A 22,474-nucleotide genomic window follows, 5' to 3' on the forward strand; every position below is an offset into this window, starting at 1 on the left:
AATAAAAAAATAAAATGAAATATTGAAAGAAAAGGAAATATGGAAAGAAAGATGAATTATAGAAAGTAAAATGAAAAATAGAAAGAAGATGAAAAATAGAAAGTAAAATAAAAAATAGAACGTAAGATGAAAAATAGAAAGTAAGATGAAATATAGAAAGTAAGATGAAATATAGAAAGTAAAATAAAATAAAGAAAGAAAGATGAAATACAGAAAGAATGATGAAATATAGAAAGGAAAATAAAATATAGTAAGAAAAACGATATATAGAAAGTAACATGAAAAAAAGAAAGAAAGATGAAATATAGAAACTAAAATGAAATATAGAAAGTAAAATAAAATACAGAAAGAAAGATGAAATATAGAGAGTAAAATAAAATTTAGAAAGAAAGATGAAATATAGAAAGTAAAATGAAAGATAGTACGAATAATGATGTAAAGAATGTAACTTGAATTAAAGAAAGAAAGATCAAATATAGAAAGTAAAACGAAATATAAAAAGAAGATAAATTATAGAAACAAGGTTAAAATAAAGAAAGTAAAATGAAATATAAAAAGAAATATGAAACATAGAAAGTAAAATGAAATATAGAAAGTAAAATAAAATATATAAAGAAAGATGAAATATAGAAACTAAAATGTAATATAGAAAGAAAGATAAAATAAAAAAATGAAATATTGAAAGAAAAAGGAAATATGGAAAGAAAGATGAAATATAGGAAGAAAGGTGAATTATAGGAAGTAAAATGAAATATAGAAAGAAGATGAAATATAGAAAGTAACATGAAAAATAGAAAGTAAGATGAAAAATAGAAAGTAAGATGAAATATAGAAAGTATAAAAAAATAAAGAAAGAAAGATGAAATATAGATAGTAAAATGAAATACAGAAAGAATGATAAATATAGAAAGTAAAATGTAATATAGTAACAAAAACGAAATATAGAAAGTAACGTGAAATGAAGAAAGAAAGATGAAATATAGAAACTAAAATGAAATATAGAAAGAAGGTAAAATAACATATAGAACGGTTTAAGATATTCAGATAGTTAAAGGAAATCTAGAAAGAAAGTTGAAATATAGAAAGTAAAATGTATTATAGAAAGAAAGATGAAAAATAAAAAATAAAAAAATAATGAAAGAAAAGGGAAATGTAGAAAGAAAGATGAAATATAGAAAGAAAGATGAAATATAGAAAGTAAAACGAAATATAGAAAGAAAGATGAGATATAGAAATTAAAATTAAATACTGATAGAAAGATGAAATATAGAAATTAAAATTCAATACAGAAAGAAAGATGAACTATAGAAAGTAAAATGAAATAAAGAAAGAAAGATGAAATATATCAAGAAAGATGAAATATAGAAAGTAATATTAAATATGTAAAGAAAGATAAAATATTGAAAGTAAAACGAAATATAGAATGAAGATGAAATATTAAAAAAAAGTTTAAATATAGAAAGTAAAATGAAATATAGAATGAAAAAAGAAATATAGAAAGTAAAATCAAATATTGAAAGAAAGATGAAATATTGAATGTAACATGAAATATATAAAGAAAGATGAAAGATAGAAAGTAAAATGAAATATATAAAGAAAGATGAAATTTAGAAAGTAAAATGAAATATAGAAAGAAAAATGAAATATAGAATGAAATATAAAATATAGAGAGAAAGATGAAATGTAGATAGAAAGATGATAAGTAGAAAGTAAAATTAAATATAGAAAGAAAGATGAAATATGGATAGTAAAATGAAATATGGAAAGAACGATGAAATATAGAAAGTAAAATGAAATATTGAAAGAAAGATGAAATATAGAAAGTAAAATGAAATATATAAAGAAAGATGAAATATAGAAAGTAAAATGAAATATAGTAAAAAAATGATGTATAGAAAGTAACATGAATTAAAGAAAGAAAGATTAAATAAAGAAAGTAAAATGTAATATAGAAAGAAAGATGAAAAATAAAAAATAAAATAAAATATTGAAAGAAAAAGGAAATAAAGAAAGAAAGATGAACTATAGAAAGTAAAATGAAATAAAGAAAGAAAGATAAAATATATCAAGAAAGATGAAATAAAGAAAGATGGAATATAGAAAGTAAAACGTAATATAGAAAGAAAGATGAAAAATAAAAAATAAAATAAAATTTTGAAAGAAAAAAGAAATATAGAAAGAAAGATGAAATATAGTAAGAAAAACGAAATATAGAAAGTAACATGAAATAAAGAAAGAAAGATGAAATATAGAAAGAAGGTAAAATAAAATATAGAATGTGTGAAGATATTTAGATAATTAAAGGAAATGTAGAAAGAAAGTTGAAATATTGAAAGTAAAATCTATTATAGAACGAAAGATGAAAAATAAAAAATCAAAAAAATAATGAAAGAAAAAGGAAATGTAGAAAGAAAGATGAAATATAGAAAGTAAAATGAAATATAGAAAGAAAGATGAGATATAGAAATTAAAATTAAATACTGATAGAAAGATGAAATATAGAAATTAAAATTCAATACAGAAAGAAAGATGAACTATAGAAAGTAAAATGAAATAAAGAAAGAAAGATGAAATATATCAAGAAAGATGAAATATAGAAAGTAATATTAAATATATAAAGAAAGATGAAATATTGAAAGTAAAACGAAATATAGAATGAAGATGAAATATTAAAAAAAAGTTTAAATATAGAAAGTAAAATGAAAGATAGAATGAAAAAAGAAATATAGAAAGTAAAATCAAATAATGAAAGAAAGATGAAATATAGAATGTAACATGAAATATATAAAGAAAGATGAAAGATAGAAAGTAAAATGAAATATATAAAGAAAGATGAAATTTAGAAAGTAAAATGAAATATATAAAGAAAAATGAAATATAGAATGAGAGATAAAATATAGAGAGAAAGATAAAATGTAGAAAGAAAGATGATAAGTAGAAAGTAAAATTAAATATAGAAAGAAAGATGAAATATAGATAGTAAAATGAAATATGGAAAGAACGATGAAATATAGAAAGTAAAATGAAATATTGAAAAAAAGATGAAATATAGAAAGTAAAATAAAATTTATAAAGAAAGATGAAATATAGAAAGTAAAATGAAATTTATAAAGAAAGATGAAATATAGAAAGTAAAATGAAATATAGTAAAAAAATGATGTATAGAGAGTAACGTGAATTAAAGAAAGAAAGATTAACTATAGAGAGTAAAATGTAATATAGAAAGAAAGATGAAAAATAAAAAATAAAATAAAATATTGAAAGAAAAAGGAAAAAAAGAAAGAAAGATGAACTATAGAAAGTAAAATGAAATAAAGAAAGAAAGATAAAATATATCAAGAAAGATGACATAATGAAAGATGGAATATAGAAAGTAAAATGTAATATAGAAAGAAAGATGAAAAATAAAAAATAAAATAAAATATTGAAAGAAAAAAGAAATATAGAAAGTAAAATGTAATATAGTAAGAAAAACGAAATATAGAAAGTAACATGTAATGAAGAAAGAAAGATGAAATATAGAAAGATGGTAAGATAAAATATAGAATGTGTGAAGATATTTAGATAGTTAAAGGAAATGTAGAAAGAAAATTGAAATATAGAAAGTAAAATGCATTATAGAAAGAAAGATGAAAAATAAAAAATAAAAAAAATAATGAAAGAAAAAGGAAATGTAAAAAGAAAGATGAAATATAGAAAGTAAAATGAAATATCGAAAGAAAGATGAGATATAGAAATTAAAATTAAATACTGATAGAAAGATGAAATATAGAAATTAAAATTCAATACAGAAAGAAAGATGAACTATAGAAAGTAAAATGAAATAAAGAAAGAAAGATGAAATATATCAAGAAAGATGAAATATAGAAAGTATTATGAAATATATAAAGAAAGCTGAAATATTGAAAGTAAAACGAAATATAGAATGAAGATGAAATATTAAAAAAAAGTTTAAATATAGAAAGTAAAGTGAAATATAGAATGAAAAAATAAATATAGAAAGTAAAATCAAATATTGAAAAAAAGATGAAATAATGAATGTAACATGAAATATATAAAAAAAAAGATGAAAGATAGAAAGTAAAATGAAATATATAAAGAAAGATGAAATTTAGAAAGTAAAATGAAATATAGAAAGAAAAATGAAATATAGAATGAAAGATAAAATATAGAGAGAAAGATGAAATGTAGAAAGAAAGATGATAAGTAGAAAGTAAAATTAAATATAGAAAGAAAGATTAAATATAGATAGTAAAATTAAATATGGAAAGAACAATGAAATATAGAAAGTAAAATGAAATATTGAAAGAAAGATGAAATATAGAAAGTAAAAAGAAATTTATAAAGAAAGATGAAATATAGTAAAAAAATGATGTATAGAAAGTAACATGAATTAAAGAAAGAAAGATTGAATATAGAAAGTAAAATGTAATAGAGAAAGAAAGATGAAAAATAAAAAATAAAATAAAATATTGAAAGAAAAAGGAAATAAAGAAAGAAAGATGAACTATAGAGAGTAAAATAAAATAAAGAAAGAAAGATAAAATATATCAAGAAAGATGAAATAAAGAAAGATGGAATATAGAAAGTAAAATGTAATATAGAAAGAAAGATGAAAAATAAAAAATAAAATAAAATATTGAAAGAAAAAAGAAATATAGGAAGAAAGATGAAATATAGAAAGTAAAATGAAATATAGAAAGTAAAATGTAATATAGTAAGAAAAACGAAATATAGAGAGTAACATGAAATGAAGAAAGAAAGATGAAATATAGAAAGAAGGTAAAATAAAATATAGAATGTGTGAAGATATTTAGATAGTTAAAGGAAATGTAGAAAGAAAGTTGAAATATAGAAAGTAAAATGTATGATAGAAAGAAAGATGAAAAATAAAAAATAAAAAAAATAATGAAAGAAAAAGGAAATGTAGAAAGAAAGATGAAATATAGAAAGAAAGATGAAATATAGAAAGTAAAATGAAATATAGAAAGAAAGATGAGATATAGAAATTAAAATGAAATACTGATAGAAAGATGAAATATAGAAATTAAAATTCAATACAAAAAGAAAGATGAACTATAGAAAGTAAAATGAAATAAAGAAAGAAAGATGAAATATATCAAGAAAGATGAAATATAGAAAGTAATATTAAATATATAAAGAAAGATGAAATATTGAAAGTAAAACGAAATATAGAATGAAGATGAAATATTAAAAAAAAGTTTAAATATAGAATGAAAAAAGAAATATAGAAAGTAAAATCAAATATTGAAAGAAAGATGAAATATTGAATGTAACATGAAATATATAAAGAAAGATGAAAGATAGAAAGTAAAATGAAATATATAAAGAAAGATGAAATTTAGAAAGTAAAATGAAATATAGAAAGAAAAATGAAATAGAATGAAAGATAAACTATAGAGAGAAAGATGAAATGTAGAAAGAAAGATGATAAGTAGAAAGTAAAATTAAATATAGAAAGAAAGATGAAATATAGATAGTAAAATGAAATATGGAAAGAACGATGAAATATAAAAAGTAAAATGAAATATTGAAAGAAAGATGAAATATAGAAAGTAAAATAAAATTTATAAAGAAAGATGAAATATAGAAAGTAAAATGAAATATAGTAAAAAAATGATGTATAGAAAGTAACATGAATTAAAGAAAGAAAGATTAAATATAGAAAGTAAAATGTAAAGTAGAAAGAAAGATGAAAAATAAAAAATAAAATAAAATATTGAAAGAAAAAGGAAATAAAGAAAGAAAGATGAACTATAGAAATTAAAATGAAATAAAGAAAGAAAGATAAAATATATCAAGAAAGATGACATAAAGAAAGATGGAATATAGTAAGTAAAATATAATATAGAAAGAAAGATGAAAAATAAAAAATAAAATAAAATATAGAAAGAAAGATGAAATATAGAAAGTAAAATAAAATATAGAAAGTAAAATGTAATATAGTAAGAAAAACGAAATATAGAAAGTAACATGAAATTAAGAAAGAAAGATGAAATATAGAAAGGAGGTAAAATAAAATATAGAACGTGTGAAGATATTTAGATAGTTAAAGGAAATGTAGAAAGAAAGTTGAAATATAGAAAGTAAAATGTATGATAGAAAGAAAGATGAAAAATAAAAAATAAAAAAAATAATGAAAGAAAAAGGAAATGTAGAAAGAAAGATGAAATATAGAAAGAAAGATGAAATATAGAAAGTAAAATGAAATATAGAAAGAAAGATGAGATATAGAAATTAAAATGAAATACTGATAGAAAGATGAAATATAGAAATTAAAATTCAATACAGAAAGAAAGATGAACTATAGAAAGTAAAATGAAATAAAGAAAGAAAGATGAAAAAATATCAAGAAAGATGAAATATAGAAAGTAATATTAAATATATAAAGAAAGATGAAATATTGAAAGTAAAACGAAATATAGAATGAAGATGAAATATTAAAAAAAAGTTTAAATATAGAAAGTAAAATGAAATATAGAATGAAAAAAGAAATATAGAAAGTAAAATCAAATATTGAAAGAAAGATGAAATATTGAATGTAACATGAAATATATAAAGAAAGATGAAAGATAGAAAGTAAAATGAAATATATAAAGAAAGATGAAATTTAGAAAGTAAAATGAAATATAGAAAGAAAAATGAAATATAGAATGAAAGATAAAATATAGAGAGAAAGATGAAATGTAGAAAGAAAGATGAAATATAGAAAGTAAAATGAAATATTGAAAGAAAGATGAGATATAGAAAGTAAAATGAAATTTATAAAGAACGATGAAATATAGAAAGTAAAATGAAATATAGTAAAAAAAATGATGTATAGAAAGTAACATGAATTAAAGAAAGAAAGATTAAATATAGAAAGTAAAATGTAATATAGAAAGAAAGATGAAAAATAAAAAAATAAAATAAAATATTGAAAGAAAAAGGAAATAAAGAAAGAAAGATGAACTATAGAAAGTAAAATGAAATAAAGAAAGAAAGATAAAATATATCAAGAAAGATGAAATAAAGAAAGATGGAATATAGAAAGTAAAACGTAATATAGAAAGAAAGATGAAAAATAAAAAAATAAAATAAAATATTGAAAGAAAAAAGAAATATAGAAAGAAAGATGAAATATAGAAAGTAAAATGAAATATAGAAAGTAAAATGTAATATAGTAAGAAAAACGAAATATAGAAAGTAACATGAAATTAAGAAAGAAAGATGAAATATAGAAAGAAGGTAAAATAAAATATAGAACGTGTGAAGATATTTAGATAGTTAAAGGAAATGTAGAAAGAAAGTTGAAATATAGAAAGTAAAATGTATTATAGAAAGAAAGATGAAAAATAAAAAATAAAAAAAATAATGAAAGAAAAAGGAAATGTAGAAACAAAGATGAAATATAGAAAGAAAGATGAAATATAGAAAGTAAAATGAAATATAGAAAGAAAGATGAGATATAGAAATTAAAATTAAATACTGATAGAAAGATGAAATATAGAAATTAAAATTCAATACAGAAAGAAAGATGAACTATAGAAAGTAAAATGAAATAAAAAAAGAAAGATGAAATATATCAAGAAAGATGAAATATAGAAAGTAATATTAAATATATAAAGAAAGATGAAATATTGAAAGTAAAACGAAATATAGAATGAAGATGAAATATTAAAAAAAAGTTTAAATATAGAAAGTAAAATGAAAGATAGAATGAAAAAAGAAATATAGAAAATAAAATCAAATATTGAAAGAAAGATGAAATATAGAATGTAACATGAAATATATAAAGAAAGATGAAAGATAGAAAGTAAAATGAAATATATAAAGAAAGATGAAATTTAGAAAGTAAAATGAAATATAGAAAGAAAAATGAAATATAGAATGAAAGATAAAATATAGAGAGAAAGATGAAATGTAGAAAGAAATATGATAAGTAGAAAGTAAAATTAAATATAGAAAGAAAGATGAAATATAGATAGTAAAATGAAATATAGAAAGAACGATGAAATATTGAAAGTAAAATGAAATATTGAAAAAAAGATGAAATATAGAAAGTAAAATGAAATTTATAAAGAAAGATGAAATATAGAAAGTAAAATGAAATATAGTAAAAAAAATGATGTATAGAAAGTATCATGAATTAAAGAAAGAAAGATTAAATATAAAAAGTAAAATCAAATATAGAAAGAAGGTTAAAATAAAGAAAGTAAAATGAAATATAGTAAGAATTATGAAGCATAGAAACTAAAATGAAATATAGAAAGTAAAATAAAATATAGAAAGTAAAATGAAATATATAAAGAAAGGTGAAATATAGAAAGTAACAGAAAGAAAGATGAAAAAAAAATTAAATTTTGAAAGAAAATGGAAATATGGAAAGAAAGATGAATTATAGAAAGTAAAATGAAATATAGAAAGAAGTTGAAATATAGAAAGTAAAATAAAAAATAGAAAGTAAGATGAAAAATAGAATGTAAAATAAAATATAGAAAGAAAGTTGAAATATAGAAAGTAAAATGAAATACAGAAAGAAAGATTAAATATAGAAAGTAAAATGAAATATAGAAAGAAAGATGAAATATAGAAAGTAAAATAAAATATAGAAAGAAGGTTAAAATAAAGAAAGTAAAATGAAATATAGAATGAAATAAGAAATATAGAAAGTAAAATGAAATATAGAAAGTGAAATGAAATATATAAAGAAAGATGAATTATAGAAAGAAAGATGAATTATAGAAAGTAAAATGAAATATAGAAAGAAGTTGAAATATAGAAAGTAAATTGAAAAATAGAAAGTAAGATGAAAAATTGAAAGTAAAATAAAATATAGAAAGAAAGATGAAATATAGAAAGTAAAATGAAATACAGAAAGAAAGATGAACTATAGAAAGTAAAATGAAATATAGAAACAAAGATGAGATATAGAAATTAAAATTAAATACTGATAGAAAGATGAAATTTAGAAATTGAAATTCAATACAGAAAGAAAGATGAACAATAAAAACTAAAATGAAATAAAGAAGGAAAGATAAAATATATCAAGAAAGATGGAATATAGAAAGCAAAATGTAACAAAGAAAGAAAGATGAAAAATAAAAAATAAAATAAAATATTGAAAGAAAAAGGAAATATAGAAAGAAAGATGAAATATAGAAAGTAAAATGAAATATAGAAAGAAAGATGAGATATAGAAATTAAAATTAAATACTGATAGAAAGATGAAATATAGAAATTAAAATTCGATACAGAAAGAAAGATGAACTATAGAAAGTAAAATGAAATAAAGAAAGAAGGATAAAATATATCAAGAAAGATGAAATAAAGAAAGATGGAATATAGAAAGTAAAATGTAATATAGAAAGAAATATGAAATAAAAAAATAAAAAGAAATATTGAAAGAAAAGGAAATATGGAAAGAAAGATGAAATTTAGAAAGAAAGATGAATTATAGAAAGTAAAATGGAATATAGAAAGAAGATGAAAAATAGAAAGTAAAATAAAAAATAGAAAGCAAGATGAAAAATAGAAAGTAAGATGAAATATAGAAAGTAAGATGAAATATATAAAGTAAAATAAAATAAAGAAAGAAAGATGAAAAATAGAAAGTAAAATAAAATATAGAAAGAAAGATGAAATATAGAAAGTAAACTGAAATACAGAAAGAAAGATTGAATATAGAAAGTAAAATGAAATATAAAAAACAAGATGAAATATCGAAATTAAAATTAAATACTGATAGAAAGATGAAATATAGAAATTAAAATTCAATACAAAAAGAAAGATGAACTATAGAAAGTAAAATGAAATAAAGAAAGAAAGATAAAATATATCAAGAAAGATGAAATAAAGAAAGATGGAATATAGAAAGTAAAATGTAATATAGAAAGAAAGATGAAAAATAAAAAATAAAATAAAATAAAATATGAAAGAAAAAGGAAATATAGAAAGAAAGATGAAATATAGAAAGTAAAATGAAATATAGAAAGAAAGATGTGATATAGAAATTAAAATTAAATACTGATAGAAAGATGAAATGTAGAAATTAAAATTCAATACAGAAAGGAAGATGAACTATAGAAAGTAAAATGAAATAAAGAAAGAAAGAAAAAATATATCAAGAAAGATGAAATAAAGAAAGATGGAATATAGAAAGTAAAATGTAATATAGAAAGAAATATGAAATAAAAAAATAAAAAGAAATATTGAAAGAAAATGAAATATGGAAAGAAAGATGAAATTTAGAAAGAAAGATGAATTATAGAAAGTAAAATGGAATATAGAAAGAAGATGAAAAATAGAAAGTAAGATGAAAAATAGAAAGTAAGATGAAAAATAGAAAGTAAGATGAAATATAGAAAGTAAGATGAAATATAGAAAGTAAAACAAAATAAAGAAAGAAAGATGAAAAATAGAAAGTAAAATAAAATATAGAAAGAAAGATGAAATATAGAAAGTAAAATGAAATACAGAAAGAAAGATAGAATATAGAAAGTAAAATTAAATATAGAAACAAAGATGAGATATAGAAATTAAAATTAAATACTATAGAAAGATGAAATATAGAAATTAAAATTCAATATAGAGAGAAAGATGAACTATAGAAAGTAAAATGAAATAAAGAAAGAAAGATAAAATATATCAAGAAAGATGAAATAAAGAAAGATGGAATATAGAAAGTAAAATGTAATATAGAAAGAAAGATGAAAAATAAAAAATAAAATAAAATATTGAAAGAAAAAGGAAATATAGAAAGAAAGATGAAATATAGAAAGTAAAATGAAATATAGAAAGAAAGATGAGATATTGAAATTAAAATAAAATACTGATAGAAAGATGAAATATAGAAATTAAAATTCAATACAGAAAGAAAGATGAACAATAGAAAGTAAAATGAAATATAGAAAGAAAGATTAAAAATCTCAAGAATGATGAAATATAGAAAGTAATATTAAATATATAAAGAAAGATGAAATATTGAAAGTAAAACGAAATATAGAATGAAGATGAAATATTAAAAAAAAGTTTAAATATAGAAAGTAAAATGAAATATAGAATGAAAAAAGAAATATAGAAAGTAAAATCAAATATTGAAAGAAAGATGAAATATAGAATGTAACATGAAATATATAAAGAAAGATGAAAGATAGAAAGTAAAATGAAATATATAAAAAAAGATGAAATTTCTATATTTAATTTTACTTTCTACTTATCATCTTTCTTTCTACATTTCATCTTTCTCTCTATATTTTATCTTTCATTCTATATTTCATTTACTATCTATATTTCATCTTTCTTTCTATATTTAATTTTACTTTCTACTTATCATCTTTCTTTCTTCATTTCTTCAATTGTCTTTCATTCTTTCTAATTTCTTTGTTTTTTACTTTTCTTTTATTTTTCTTTTTTAGTTTATTTTTTTTTCTTTATTTCTCATTCCTTTCGTTCTTCTTTCTTTCTTATCTTTCTTGTTTCTTTCTTTTTTTCTTTTGTCTTTCTTCTTTCTTTCTTTATTTCTTTTATTCTTTCTTTCTAGTTTCTTTCTTTATTTCTTATTTCGTTCTTCTTTCTTTCTTATCTTTCTTATCTTTCTTGTTTCTTTCTTCTTTCTTTGTTTATTTATTTTTCGTTGTTTCTTATTTTTTATTTCTTTCTGTCTAGTGTTTTTCTTTTTTATTTGTTTATTTATTTTTCTTTGTTTCTTGTTCTTTCTTTCTTCCGTCTATCTTTCTTTCTTTCATAATTAAACAAAGAAGAGAATAAATAAAAGAAAAAATAAAGAATGAAACAACAAATATATTCATCTTTCTTTCTTCTTTCTTTCTTTTGGACTTCTTTCTTTTTGTCCTCCTTCTTTGTTATCATTGTAGTTTCTTTCTTTCTTTCGCCTGTCTTTCTTCTTTCTTTCTTTATTTCTTATTTATGTTAATATAAATACAAGAAGCTAAAGAGGAGTACCAAAACATGTAGATGGTCTCCAAGGTAGCTCCTCAATTGTTTATTTTTCTCTTTCTTTTTTTATTTCTTCTTTCTTTATTTCTCATTTTTATTTATTTTTTTCGTTGTTTATGTTTCTTTTGTTTCGTTTCCCTATTTCTTTCTTCATTTCTTCAATTGTCTTTCATTCTTTCTAATTTCTTTCTTTTTTACTTTTCTTTTCTTTTTCTTTTTTACTTTATTTTTTCTTTCTTTATTTCTCATTCCTTTATTTCTTCTTTCTTTCTTTATTTATTTATCATCTTCTTTCTTTCTTATCTTTCTTCTTTCTTTCTTTTTTTCTTTTGTCTTTCTTCTTTCTTTCTTTATTTCTTTTATTCTTTCTTTCTAGTTTCTTTCTTTATTTCTTATTTCGTTCTTCTTTCTTTCTTATCTTTCTTATCTTTCTTTGTTTATTTATTTTTCGTTGTTTCTTATTTTTTATTTCTTTCTGTCTAGTTTTTTTCTTTTTTATTTGTTTATTTATTTTTCTTTGTTTCTTGTTCTTTCTTTCTTCCGTCTTTCTTTCTTTCTTTCATAATTAAACAAAGAAGAGAATAAATAAAAGAAAAAATAAAGAATGAAACAACAAATATATTCATCTTTCTTTCTTCTTTCTTTCGTTTGGACTTCTTTCTTTTTGTCCTCCTTCTTTGTTATCATTGTAGTTTCTTTCTTTCTTTCGCCTGTCTTTCTTCTTTCTTTCTTTATTTCTTATTTATGTTAATATAAATACAAGAAGCTAAAGAGGAGTACCAAAACATGTAGTTGGTCTCCAAGGTAGCTCCTCAATTGTTTATTTTTCTCTTTCTTTTTTTATTTCTTCTTTCTTTATTTCTCATTTTTATTTATTTTTTTCGTTGTTTATGTTTCTTTTGTTTCGTTTCCCTATTTCTTTCTTCATTTCTTCAATTGTCTTTCATTCTTTCTAATTTCTTTCTTTTTTACTTTTCTTTTCTTTTTCTTTTTTACTTTATTTTTTCTTTCTTTATTTCTCATTCCTTTATTTCTTCTTTCTTTCTTTATTTATTTATCATCTTCTTTCTTTCTTATCTTTCTTCTTTCTTTCTTTTTTTCTTTTGTCTTTCTTCTTTCTTTCTTTATTTCTTTTATTCTTTCTTTCTAGTTTCTTTCTTTATTTCTTATTTCGTTCTTCTTTCTTTCTTATCTTTCTTATCTTTCTTTGTTTATTTATTTTTCGTTGTTTCTTATTTTTTATTTCTTTCTGTCTAGTTTTTTTCTTTTTTATTTGTTTATTTATTTTTCTTTGTTTCTTGTTCTTTCTTTCTTCCGTCTTTCTTTCTTTCTTTCATAATTAAACAAAGAAGAGAATAAATAAAAGAAAAAATAAAGAATGAAGCAACAAATATATTCATCTTTCTTTCTTCTTTCTTTCGTTTGGACTTCTTTCTTTTTGTCCTCCTTCTTTGTTATCATTGTAGTTTCTTTCTTTCTTTCGCCTGTCTTTCTTCTTTCTTTCTTTATTTCTTATTTATGTTAATATAAATACAAGAAGCTAAAGAGGAGTACCAAAACATGTAGTTGGTCTCCAAGGTAGCTCCTCAATTGTTTATTTTTCTCTTTCTTTTTTTATTTCTTCTTTCTTTATTTCTCATTTTTATTTATTTTTTTCGTTGTTTATGTTTCTTTTGTTTCGTTTCCCTATTTCTTTCTTCATTTCTTCAATTGTCTTTCATTCTTTCTAATTTCTTTCTTTTTTACTTTTCTTTTCTTTTTCTTTTTTACTTTATTTTTTCTTTCTTTATTTCTCATTCCTTTATTTCTTCTTTCTTTCTTTATTTATTTATCATCTTCTTTCTTTCTTATCTTTCTTCTTTCTTTCTTTTTTTCTTTTGTCTTTCTTCTTTCTTTCTTTATTTCTTTTATTCTTTCTTTCTAGTTTCTTTCTTTATTTCTTATTTCGTTCTTCTTTCTTTCTTATCTTTCTTATCTTTCTTTGTTTATTTATTTTTCGTTGTTTCTTATTTTTTATTTCTTTCTGTCTAGTTTTTTTCTTTTTTATTTGTTTATTTATTTTTCTTTGTTTCTTGTTCTTTCTGTCTTCCGTCTTTCTTTCTTTCTTTCATAATTAAACAAAGAAGAGAATAAATAAAAGAAAAAATAAAGAATGAAACAACAAATATATTCATCTTTCTTTCTTCTTTCTTTCGTTTGGACTTCTTTCTTTTTGTCCTCCTTCTTTGTTATCATTGTAGTTTCTTTCTTTCTTTCGCCTGTCTTTCTTCTTTCTTTCTTTATTTCTTATTTATGTTAATATAAATACAAGAAGCTAAAGAGGAGTACCAAAACATGTAGTTGGTCTCCAAGGTAGCTCCTCAATTGTTTATTTTTCTCTTTCTTTTTTTATTTCTTCTTTCTTTATTTCTCATTTTTATTTATTTTTTTCGTTGTTTATGTTTCTTTTGTTTCGTTTCCCTATTTCTTTCTTCATTTCTTCAATTGTCTTTCATTCTTTCTAATTTCTTTCTTTTTTACTTTTCTTTTCTTTTTCTTTTTTACTTTATTTTTTCTTTCTTTATTTCTCATTCCTTTATTTCTTCTTTCTTTCTTTATTTATTTATCATCTTCTTTCTTTCTTATCTTTCTTCTTTCTTTCTTTTTTTCTTTTGTCTTTCTTCTTTCTTTCTTTATTTCTTTTATTCTTTCTTTCTAGTTTCTTTCTTTATTTCTTATTTCGTTCTTCTTTCTTTCTTATCTTTCTTATCTTTCTTTGTTTATTTATTTTTCGTTGTTTCTTATTTTTTATTTCTTTCTGTCTAGTTTTTTTCTTTTTTATTTGTTTATTTATTTTTCTTTGTTTCTTGTTCTTTCTGTCTTCCGTCTTTCTTTCTTTCTTTCATAATTAAACAAAGAAGAGAATAAATAAAAGAAAAAATAAAGAATGAAACAACAAATATATTCATCTTTCTTTCTTCTTTCTTTCTTTTGGACTTCTTTCTTTTTGTCCTCCTTCTTTGTTATCATTGTAGTTTCTTTCTTTCTTTCGCCTGTCTTTCTTCTTTCTTTCTTTATTTCTTATTTATGTTAATATAAATACAAGAAGCTAAAGAGGAGTACCAAAACATGTAGTTGGTCTCCAAGGTAGCTCCTCAATTGTTTATTTTTCTCTTTCTTTTTTTATTTCTTCTTTCTTTATTTCTCATTTTTATTTATTTTTTTCGTTGTTTATGTTTCTTTTGTTTCGTTTCCCTATTTCTTTCTTCATTTCTTCAATTGTCTTTCATTCTTTCTAATTTCTTTCTTTTTTAATTTTCTTTTCTTTTTCTTTTTTACTTTATTTTTTCTTTCTTTATTTCTCATTCCTTTATTTCTTCTTTCTTTCTTTATTTATTTATCATCTTCTTTCTTTCTTATCTTTCTTCTTTCTTTCTTTTTTTCTTTTGTCTTTCTTCTTTCTTTCTTTATTTCTTGTATTCTTTCTTTCTAGTTTCTTTCTTTATTTCTTATTTCGTTCTTCTTTCTTTCTTATCTTTCTTATCTTTCTTTGTTTATTTATTTTTCGTTGTTTCTTATTTTTTTATTTCTTTCTGTCTAGTTTTTTTCTTTTTTATTTGTTTATTTATTTTTCTTTGTTTCTTGTTCTTTCTTTCTTCCGTCTTTCTTTCTTTCTTTCATAATTAAACAAAGAAGAGAATAAATAAAAGAAAAAATAAAGAATGAAACAACAAATATATTCATCTTTCTTTCTTCTTTCTTTCTTTTGGACTTCTTTCTTTTTGTCCTCCTTCTTTGTTATCATTGTAGTTTCTTTCTTTCTTTCGCCTGTCTTTCTTCTTTCTTTCTTTATTTCTTATTTATGTTAATATAAATACAAGAAGCTAAAGAGGAGTACCAAAACATGTAGTTGGTCTCCAAGGTAGCTCCTCAATTGTTTATTTTTCTCTTTCTTTTTTTATTTCTTCTTTCTTTATTTCTCATTTTTATTTATTTTTTTCGTTGTTTATGTTTCTTTTGTTTCGTTTCCCTATTTCTTTCTTCATTTCTTCAATTGTCTTTCATTCTTTCTAATTTCTTTCTTTTTTACTTTTATTTTCTTTTTCTTTTTTACTTTATTTTTTCTTTCTTTATTTCTCATTCTTTTATTTCTTCTTTCTTTCTTTATTTATTTATCATCTTCTTTCTTTCTTATCTTTCTTCTTTTTTTCTTTTTTTCTTTTGTCTTTCTTCTTTCTTTCTTTATTTCTTGTATTCTTTCTTTCTAGTTTCTTTCTTTATTTCTTATTTCGTTCTTCTTTCTTTCTTATCTTTCTTATCTTTCTTTGTTTATTTATTTTTCGTTGTTTCTTATTTTTTATTTCTTTCTGTCTAGTTTTTTTCTTTTTTATTTGTTTATTTATTTTTCTTTGTTTCTTGTTCTTTCTTTCTTCCGTCTTTCTTTCTTTCTTTCATAATTAAACAAAGAAGAGAATAAATAAAAGAAAAAATAAAGAATGAAACAACAAATATATTCATCTTTCTTTCTTCTTTCTTTCTTTTGGACTTCTTTCTTTTTGTCCTCCTTCTTTGTTATCATTGTAGTTTCTTTCTTTCTTTCACCTGTCTTTCTTCTTTCTTTCTTTATTTCTTATTTATGTTAATATAAATACAAGAAGCTAAAGAGGAGTACCAAAACATGTAGTTGGTCTCCAAGGTAGCTCCTCAATTGTTTATTTTTCTCTTTCTTTTTTTATTTCTTCTTTCTTTATTTCTCATTTTTATTTATTTTTTTCGTTGTTTATGTTTCTTTTGTTTCGTTTCCCTATATATTTCTTCATTTCTTCAATTGTCTTTCATTCTTTCTAATTTCTTTCTTTTTTACTTTTATTTTCTTTTTATTTTTTACTTTATTTTTTCTTTCTTTATTTCTCATTCTTTTATTTCTTCTTTCTTTCTTTATTTATTTATCATCTTCTTTCTTTCTTATCTTTCTTCTTTTTTTCTTTTTTTCTTTTGTCTTTCTTCTTTCTTTCTTTATTTCTTGTATTCTTTCTTTCTAGTTTCTTTCTTTATTTCTTATTTCGTTCTTCTTTCTTTCTTATCTTTCTTATCTTTCTTTGTTTATTTATTTTTCGTTGTTTCTTATTTTTTATTTCTTTCTGTCTAGTTTTTTTCTTTTTTATTTGTTTATTTATTTTTCTTTGTTTCTTGTTCTTTCTTTCTTCCGTCTTTCTTTCTTTCTTTCATAATTAAACAAAGAAGAGAATAAATAAAAGAAAAAATAAAGAATGAAACAACAAATATATTCATCTTTCTTTCTTCTTTCTTTCTTTTGGACTTCTTTCTTTTTGTCCTCCTTCTTTGTTATCATTGTAGTTTCTTTCTTTCTTTCACCTGTCTTTCTTCTTTCTTTCTTTATTTCTTATTTATGTTAATATAAATACAAGAAGCTAAAGAGGAGTACCAAAACATGTAGTTGGTCTCCAAGGTAGCTCCTCAATTGTTTATTTTTCTCTTTCTTTTTTTATTTCTTCTTTCTTTATTTCTCATTTTTATTTATTTTTTTCGTTGTTTATGTTTCTTTTGTTTCGTTTCCCTATATATTTCTTCATTTCTTCAATTGTCTTTCCTTCATTCTGTCTTTTCGTTTCTTCTTTACATTATTTTGTCTTTCCTTCATTCATCTTTTCTATCTTATGTTATCTTTAGTCTTTTCTAGTCAGTCTGAGAATCTTATCTTATTTTCCATCCAAAGTGATAAGGTTCTGGATTGCTTCGGAGTCTCTTTTCAAATGAGAATCTTATCTTGATAATCTTATCTTATTTCCCATCCAAAGTGATAAGGTTCTGGATGGCTTCAGAGTCGTAATCGTAATCTTCATCTTCATCATGTGAGTAGCACTGTAGAGTTTGAGTGCCAGTAGACCCTGTCTTGCTAGATGTGTCTGAGTCCTTTTTCTCATACCCTTGGTCTTTGAGATATTCTTTGAAGTAGTCATCCATCATCTTTTTAATTTCATCTTTATCTGGGGCAGGAGCAGGCTCAATCTTCTTTTCTTTATTCTTTTCTTGTGGCATTTTTGGCAAATGCCTAGCCATCAACGGACTTGATGAGTCTTTACCGGCTGCCGTTTGAGCCGGACTATCTAGTGAAAACCCTTCACTAGTAGGGATCTGGGTACAGAAAGTACCTGTTGCCTTTGCTTTGAGAATTCTATTTTCTTCTTCCAATGTTTTTATGTATTCTTTCTGGAACAAATTCTTTTCTTCTAGAAGTCTTCTCTTTCCGTTGAGTCTCTGAATAGTCTTTGTAAGTGTGTCACAATGATCACAAAAAATAATTCTTTTAGTGTCTTTGGCTATTCCATAAGACACTTGGTCTTCTCTCATATGTCTTAGGGATAGAGCAATATAGTAATTAGTACCTATGGTTAGTTTGGCTGCTTCAAGGGCTTCTTGGAGATTATTAAAGCCTTTGTAAATGGGTCTTTGGTAATTTTGGATGCTTTCTACGAACTCTGTCCAAGAATGGAAGACTCCTAGAGTATGACCTTGGAAAACGACATAGAAATTGAAACTTTTCTTTTTCTGAGTAAAATATTCTGAGAGACCATTAAGACTGGCTAAAAAGTACGTTTGATCTTTGGGAATTCTTTGGTAGGGTAACCATAAGTTATCTAAGAGACATTGTTCTTCTTTTGTAACAGAAACACTAGGTAAGGTTTTGAAAGTAATGTTGGATTTTGGGAAAACTACTAATTTCTGATTACCAAAACATAAAAATTCTTGTCCAAAATTGTTAAATCTCGAAGAAGAAGGTCTGGAAGAGCGGTCAGGAAAATCCATCTGTCAAGAAATAAGTTTTGTGTCAAAAAATCTTCGACTTAAAGTATCAGCAAGACTGTTATTTTTACCTTTAATGTGTTCAAAAACTATTCGGTAACCATTTCCAGTAATAATATCAACTAAGTTCAACCACCTTCTTCTACTTATTTTATTTTCCTTACTTCTTTGAAAATATTTTACTATAGCTTCGCAATCTGTTCTTAGTGTAAATTCTTGTTTATTAATAACAAATAATCTAAAGGCTTCTAGAGAATAAATGACTGCTAAAATTTCTGAATCTATACTACTCATGTTTCCTTTTTCTTTAAATTTTCCGCTAGCATTACTACAAATTCTTTCTTCTTCTTTTTCGCTATACTGGTGGGGTTTGGCAATAAGGACTCCTCCCCACCCTAAATTGCTTCCATCTGTTTCTATAATGATGTAATCAGAATCTAAGTGCATTTGTAATTTAGCTAAGGTTTTGACTTTTTCTTTAACTTTTTTAACTAAATTTTTATCTTCTTGGTTAAAAAACTTTTGTCCATTAGGGGAAGTTTTGCCATACAATGGTCCAATCATTTTACCTATATCTTTCAAAAAAGGTCTAGCATAATTAACTTGTCCTAGAAATCGTTGTAATTGTTTTGTGTCTGATAGGTCATTTGGCATTTCTAAAATTTTCTTTGAAATATGATCTTGCAATTCAATCTGACCCTGTCCTATGTTGACACCTAAAAATTTTATATATTCGTTAAAAAGTTCTATCTTTGTTTTGCTTATAGTAATACCTTCTTGCATAAATGTAACTAGTACTAATTGCAAATGTCCTATATGTTCTTCTATTGTTTTACTGAAGACTAAGATATCATCTATATATACTAAGACAAAGGTATCATATTTTTTGAATATGTTATCCATTTTTCTTTGGAAAACAGAGGGTGCATTTTTTAGTCCAAATGGCATTACAAGCCATTCATAGTGTCCCTCTGGACATTACTTTCAATATTTCAACTTTCTTTCCAAATTTCTTTTTACTATCTATATTTCATCTTTCTTTCTATATTTTATCTTTCATTCTACTTTTCATCTTTCTTTCTATATTTCTTTTTACTTTCTATATTTCATCTTTCTTTATATATTTCATGTTACTTTCTATATTTCTTTTTTCTCCAATATTTCATTTTACTTTCAATATTTCTTCTTTCATTCTTTATTTCATTTTACTTTCTATATTTCAACATTTTTTCTATATTTCATCTTCTTTCTAAAGTTCGTGTTACTTTCAATATTTCTTCTTTCTTTATATATTTAATTTTACTTTATATATTTCATCTTTCTTTATATCATCTTTCTTGATATATTTCATCTTTATTTATTTATTTCATTTTATTTTCTATAGTTCATCTTTCTTTCAGTATTTCAATTTACTTTCTATATTTAATCTTTCTTTCTATATTTCATTTTACTTTCTTTATTTCATCTTTCTTTCTATATCTCATTTTACTTTCTATATATTATCTTACTTAATATATTTCATTTTACTCTCTAAATTTCATCTTTCTTTCTATATTTTATTTTACTTTCTATATTTCATCTTTCTGTCTATATTTCTTTTTACTTTCAATACTTTATCTTTCATTCTACATTTCGTCTTTCTTTCTATATTTTATTTTACTTTATATATTTCATCTTTCTTTATATATTTCATGTTACTTTCTATATTTCATCTTTCTTCCAATCTTTCATTTTACTTTCTATATTTCTTCTTTCATTCTATATTTCATTTTACTTTCTATATTTTAACTTTTTTTCTATATTTCATCTTCTTTCTATATTTCGTTTTACTTTTCAATATTTCATATTTGTTTATATATTTAATTTTACTTTCTATATTTCAACTTTCTTTATTTCATCTTTGTTGATATATTTCATCTTTCTTTCTTTATTTCATTTTCCTTTCTATAGTTCATCTTTCTTTTTGTATTGAATTTTAATTTTTGTATTTCAGCTTTCTTTCAGTATTTCATTATAATTTCTATATCTCATATTTCTTTCTATATTACATTTTACTTTCTATATTTCAACTTTTTTTCTATATTTCATATTTATTTTTATATTTCTTATTTATTTATGTATTAAATTTTACTTTCTATAATTCATCTTTCTTTAAGTATTTCAATTTACTTTCTATATTTCATCTTTCTTTCTATATTTTATTTTAATTTCTTTATTTCATCTTTCTTTCTATACATCATTTTACTTTCTTTCTATATTTTATTTTATTTATTTTATTTCATCTTTCTTTCTATATTTTATTTTACTTTCTTTATTTCATCTTTCTTTCTATATTTCATTTTATTTTTTATATTTCATCTTTCTTTCTATATTTCATCTATCTTTATGTACATCATTTTATTTTCTATATTTCATCTTTCAATCTATTTTTCATTGTTCATTCTATATTTCATCTTTCTTTCTATATTTCATGTTACTTTCTATATTTCATCTTTGTTTCTATATTTCGTGTTACTTTCTATATATTATTTTTCTTACTATTTTTTATTTTACTTTCTGTATTTCTTCTTTTATTCTATATGTCACTTTACTTTCTATATTTCATCTTTCTTTCTGTATATCATTTTACATTATATATTTCATATTTCTAACTATATTTGATTTTACTCTCTATATTTCATCTTTCTTTCTATATTTTATTTTACTCTCTATATTTCATCTTTGTTTCTATATTTCATTTTACTTTCTATATTTCGGCTTTCTTTTTATATTTAATTTTACTTTATATACATCATCATACTTTCTTTATTTTATTTTACTTTCTATATTTTATCTTTCATTCTATATTTCATCTTTCTTTATAAATTTCTTGTTACTTTCTATATTTCATCTTTCTTTCTATATTTTATTTTATTTTCTATATTTCGTCTTTCATTTTATTCCCTTTATTTTTAATTTTTTCTATATTTCAAATTTATTTTTATATTTCTTCTTTCTTTATATATTAAATTTTTCTTTCTATTTTTCATTGTACCTTCTATATTTCATCTTTCTTTCTATATTTCATTTTATTTTCTATATTTCATCTTTCTTTCTATATTTCATGTTACTTTCCATATATTATCTTTTTACTATTTTTTATTTTACTTTTTGTATTCTTCTTTCATTCTATATTTCATTTTTCTTTCTCTATTTCATCTTTCTTTTCGTATTTCATTTTACATTCTATATTTCATAATTCATACAATATTTGGTTTTACTTTCTATATTTTATTTAAATTTCTATATTTCATCTTTATTTTTATAATTCATTTTAATTTCTACTTTTTATCTTTATTTTTATAATTTATTTTAATTTCTATATTTCATCTTTCTTTCAATATTTTATTTTACTTTTTATATTTTAACTGCCTTTCTATATTTTATTTTAGTTTTTATATTTCATCTGCCTTTCTATATTTCATTTTACTTTCTATGTCTCATCTTACTCTCTATTTTTCATTTTACTTTCTATATTTCATCTTCTTTCTATATTTATTTTTACTTTCAATATTTTATTTTCTCTATATATTTAATTTTACTTTCTATATTTCATCTTTGTTCATTTCATCTTTCTTTCAATATTTGATCTTTCTCTCTATATTTCATCTTTCTTTCTATATTTCATCTTTCTTTCCATATTTCATTTTTATTTCTATATTTCATCTATCTT

Source organism: Aristolochia californica, unplaced genomic scaffold, assembly GCF_029961685.1.
Source record: "Aristolochia californica isolate CCGP_79_NKW_82.1479 unplaced genomic scaffold, dmAriCali1.0.hap1 SCAF_7, whole genome shotgun sequence".
In the NCBI taxonomy this organism is placed as follows: domain Eukaryota; kingdom Viridiplantae; phylum Streptophyta; class Magnoliopsida; order Piperales; family Aristolochiaceae; genus Aristolochia; species Aristolochia californica.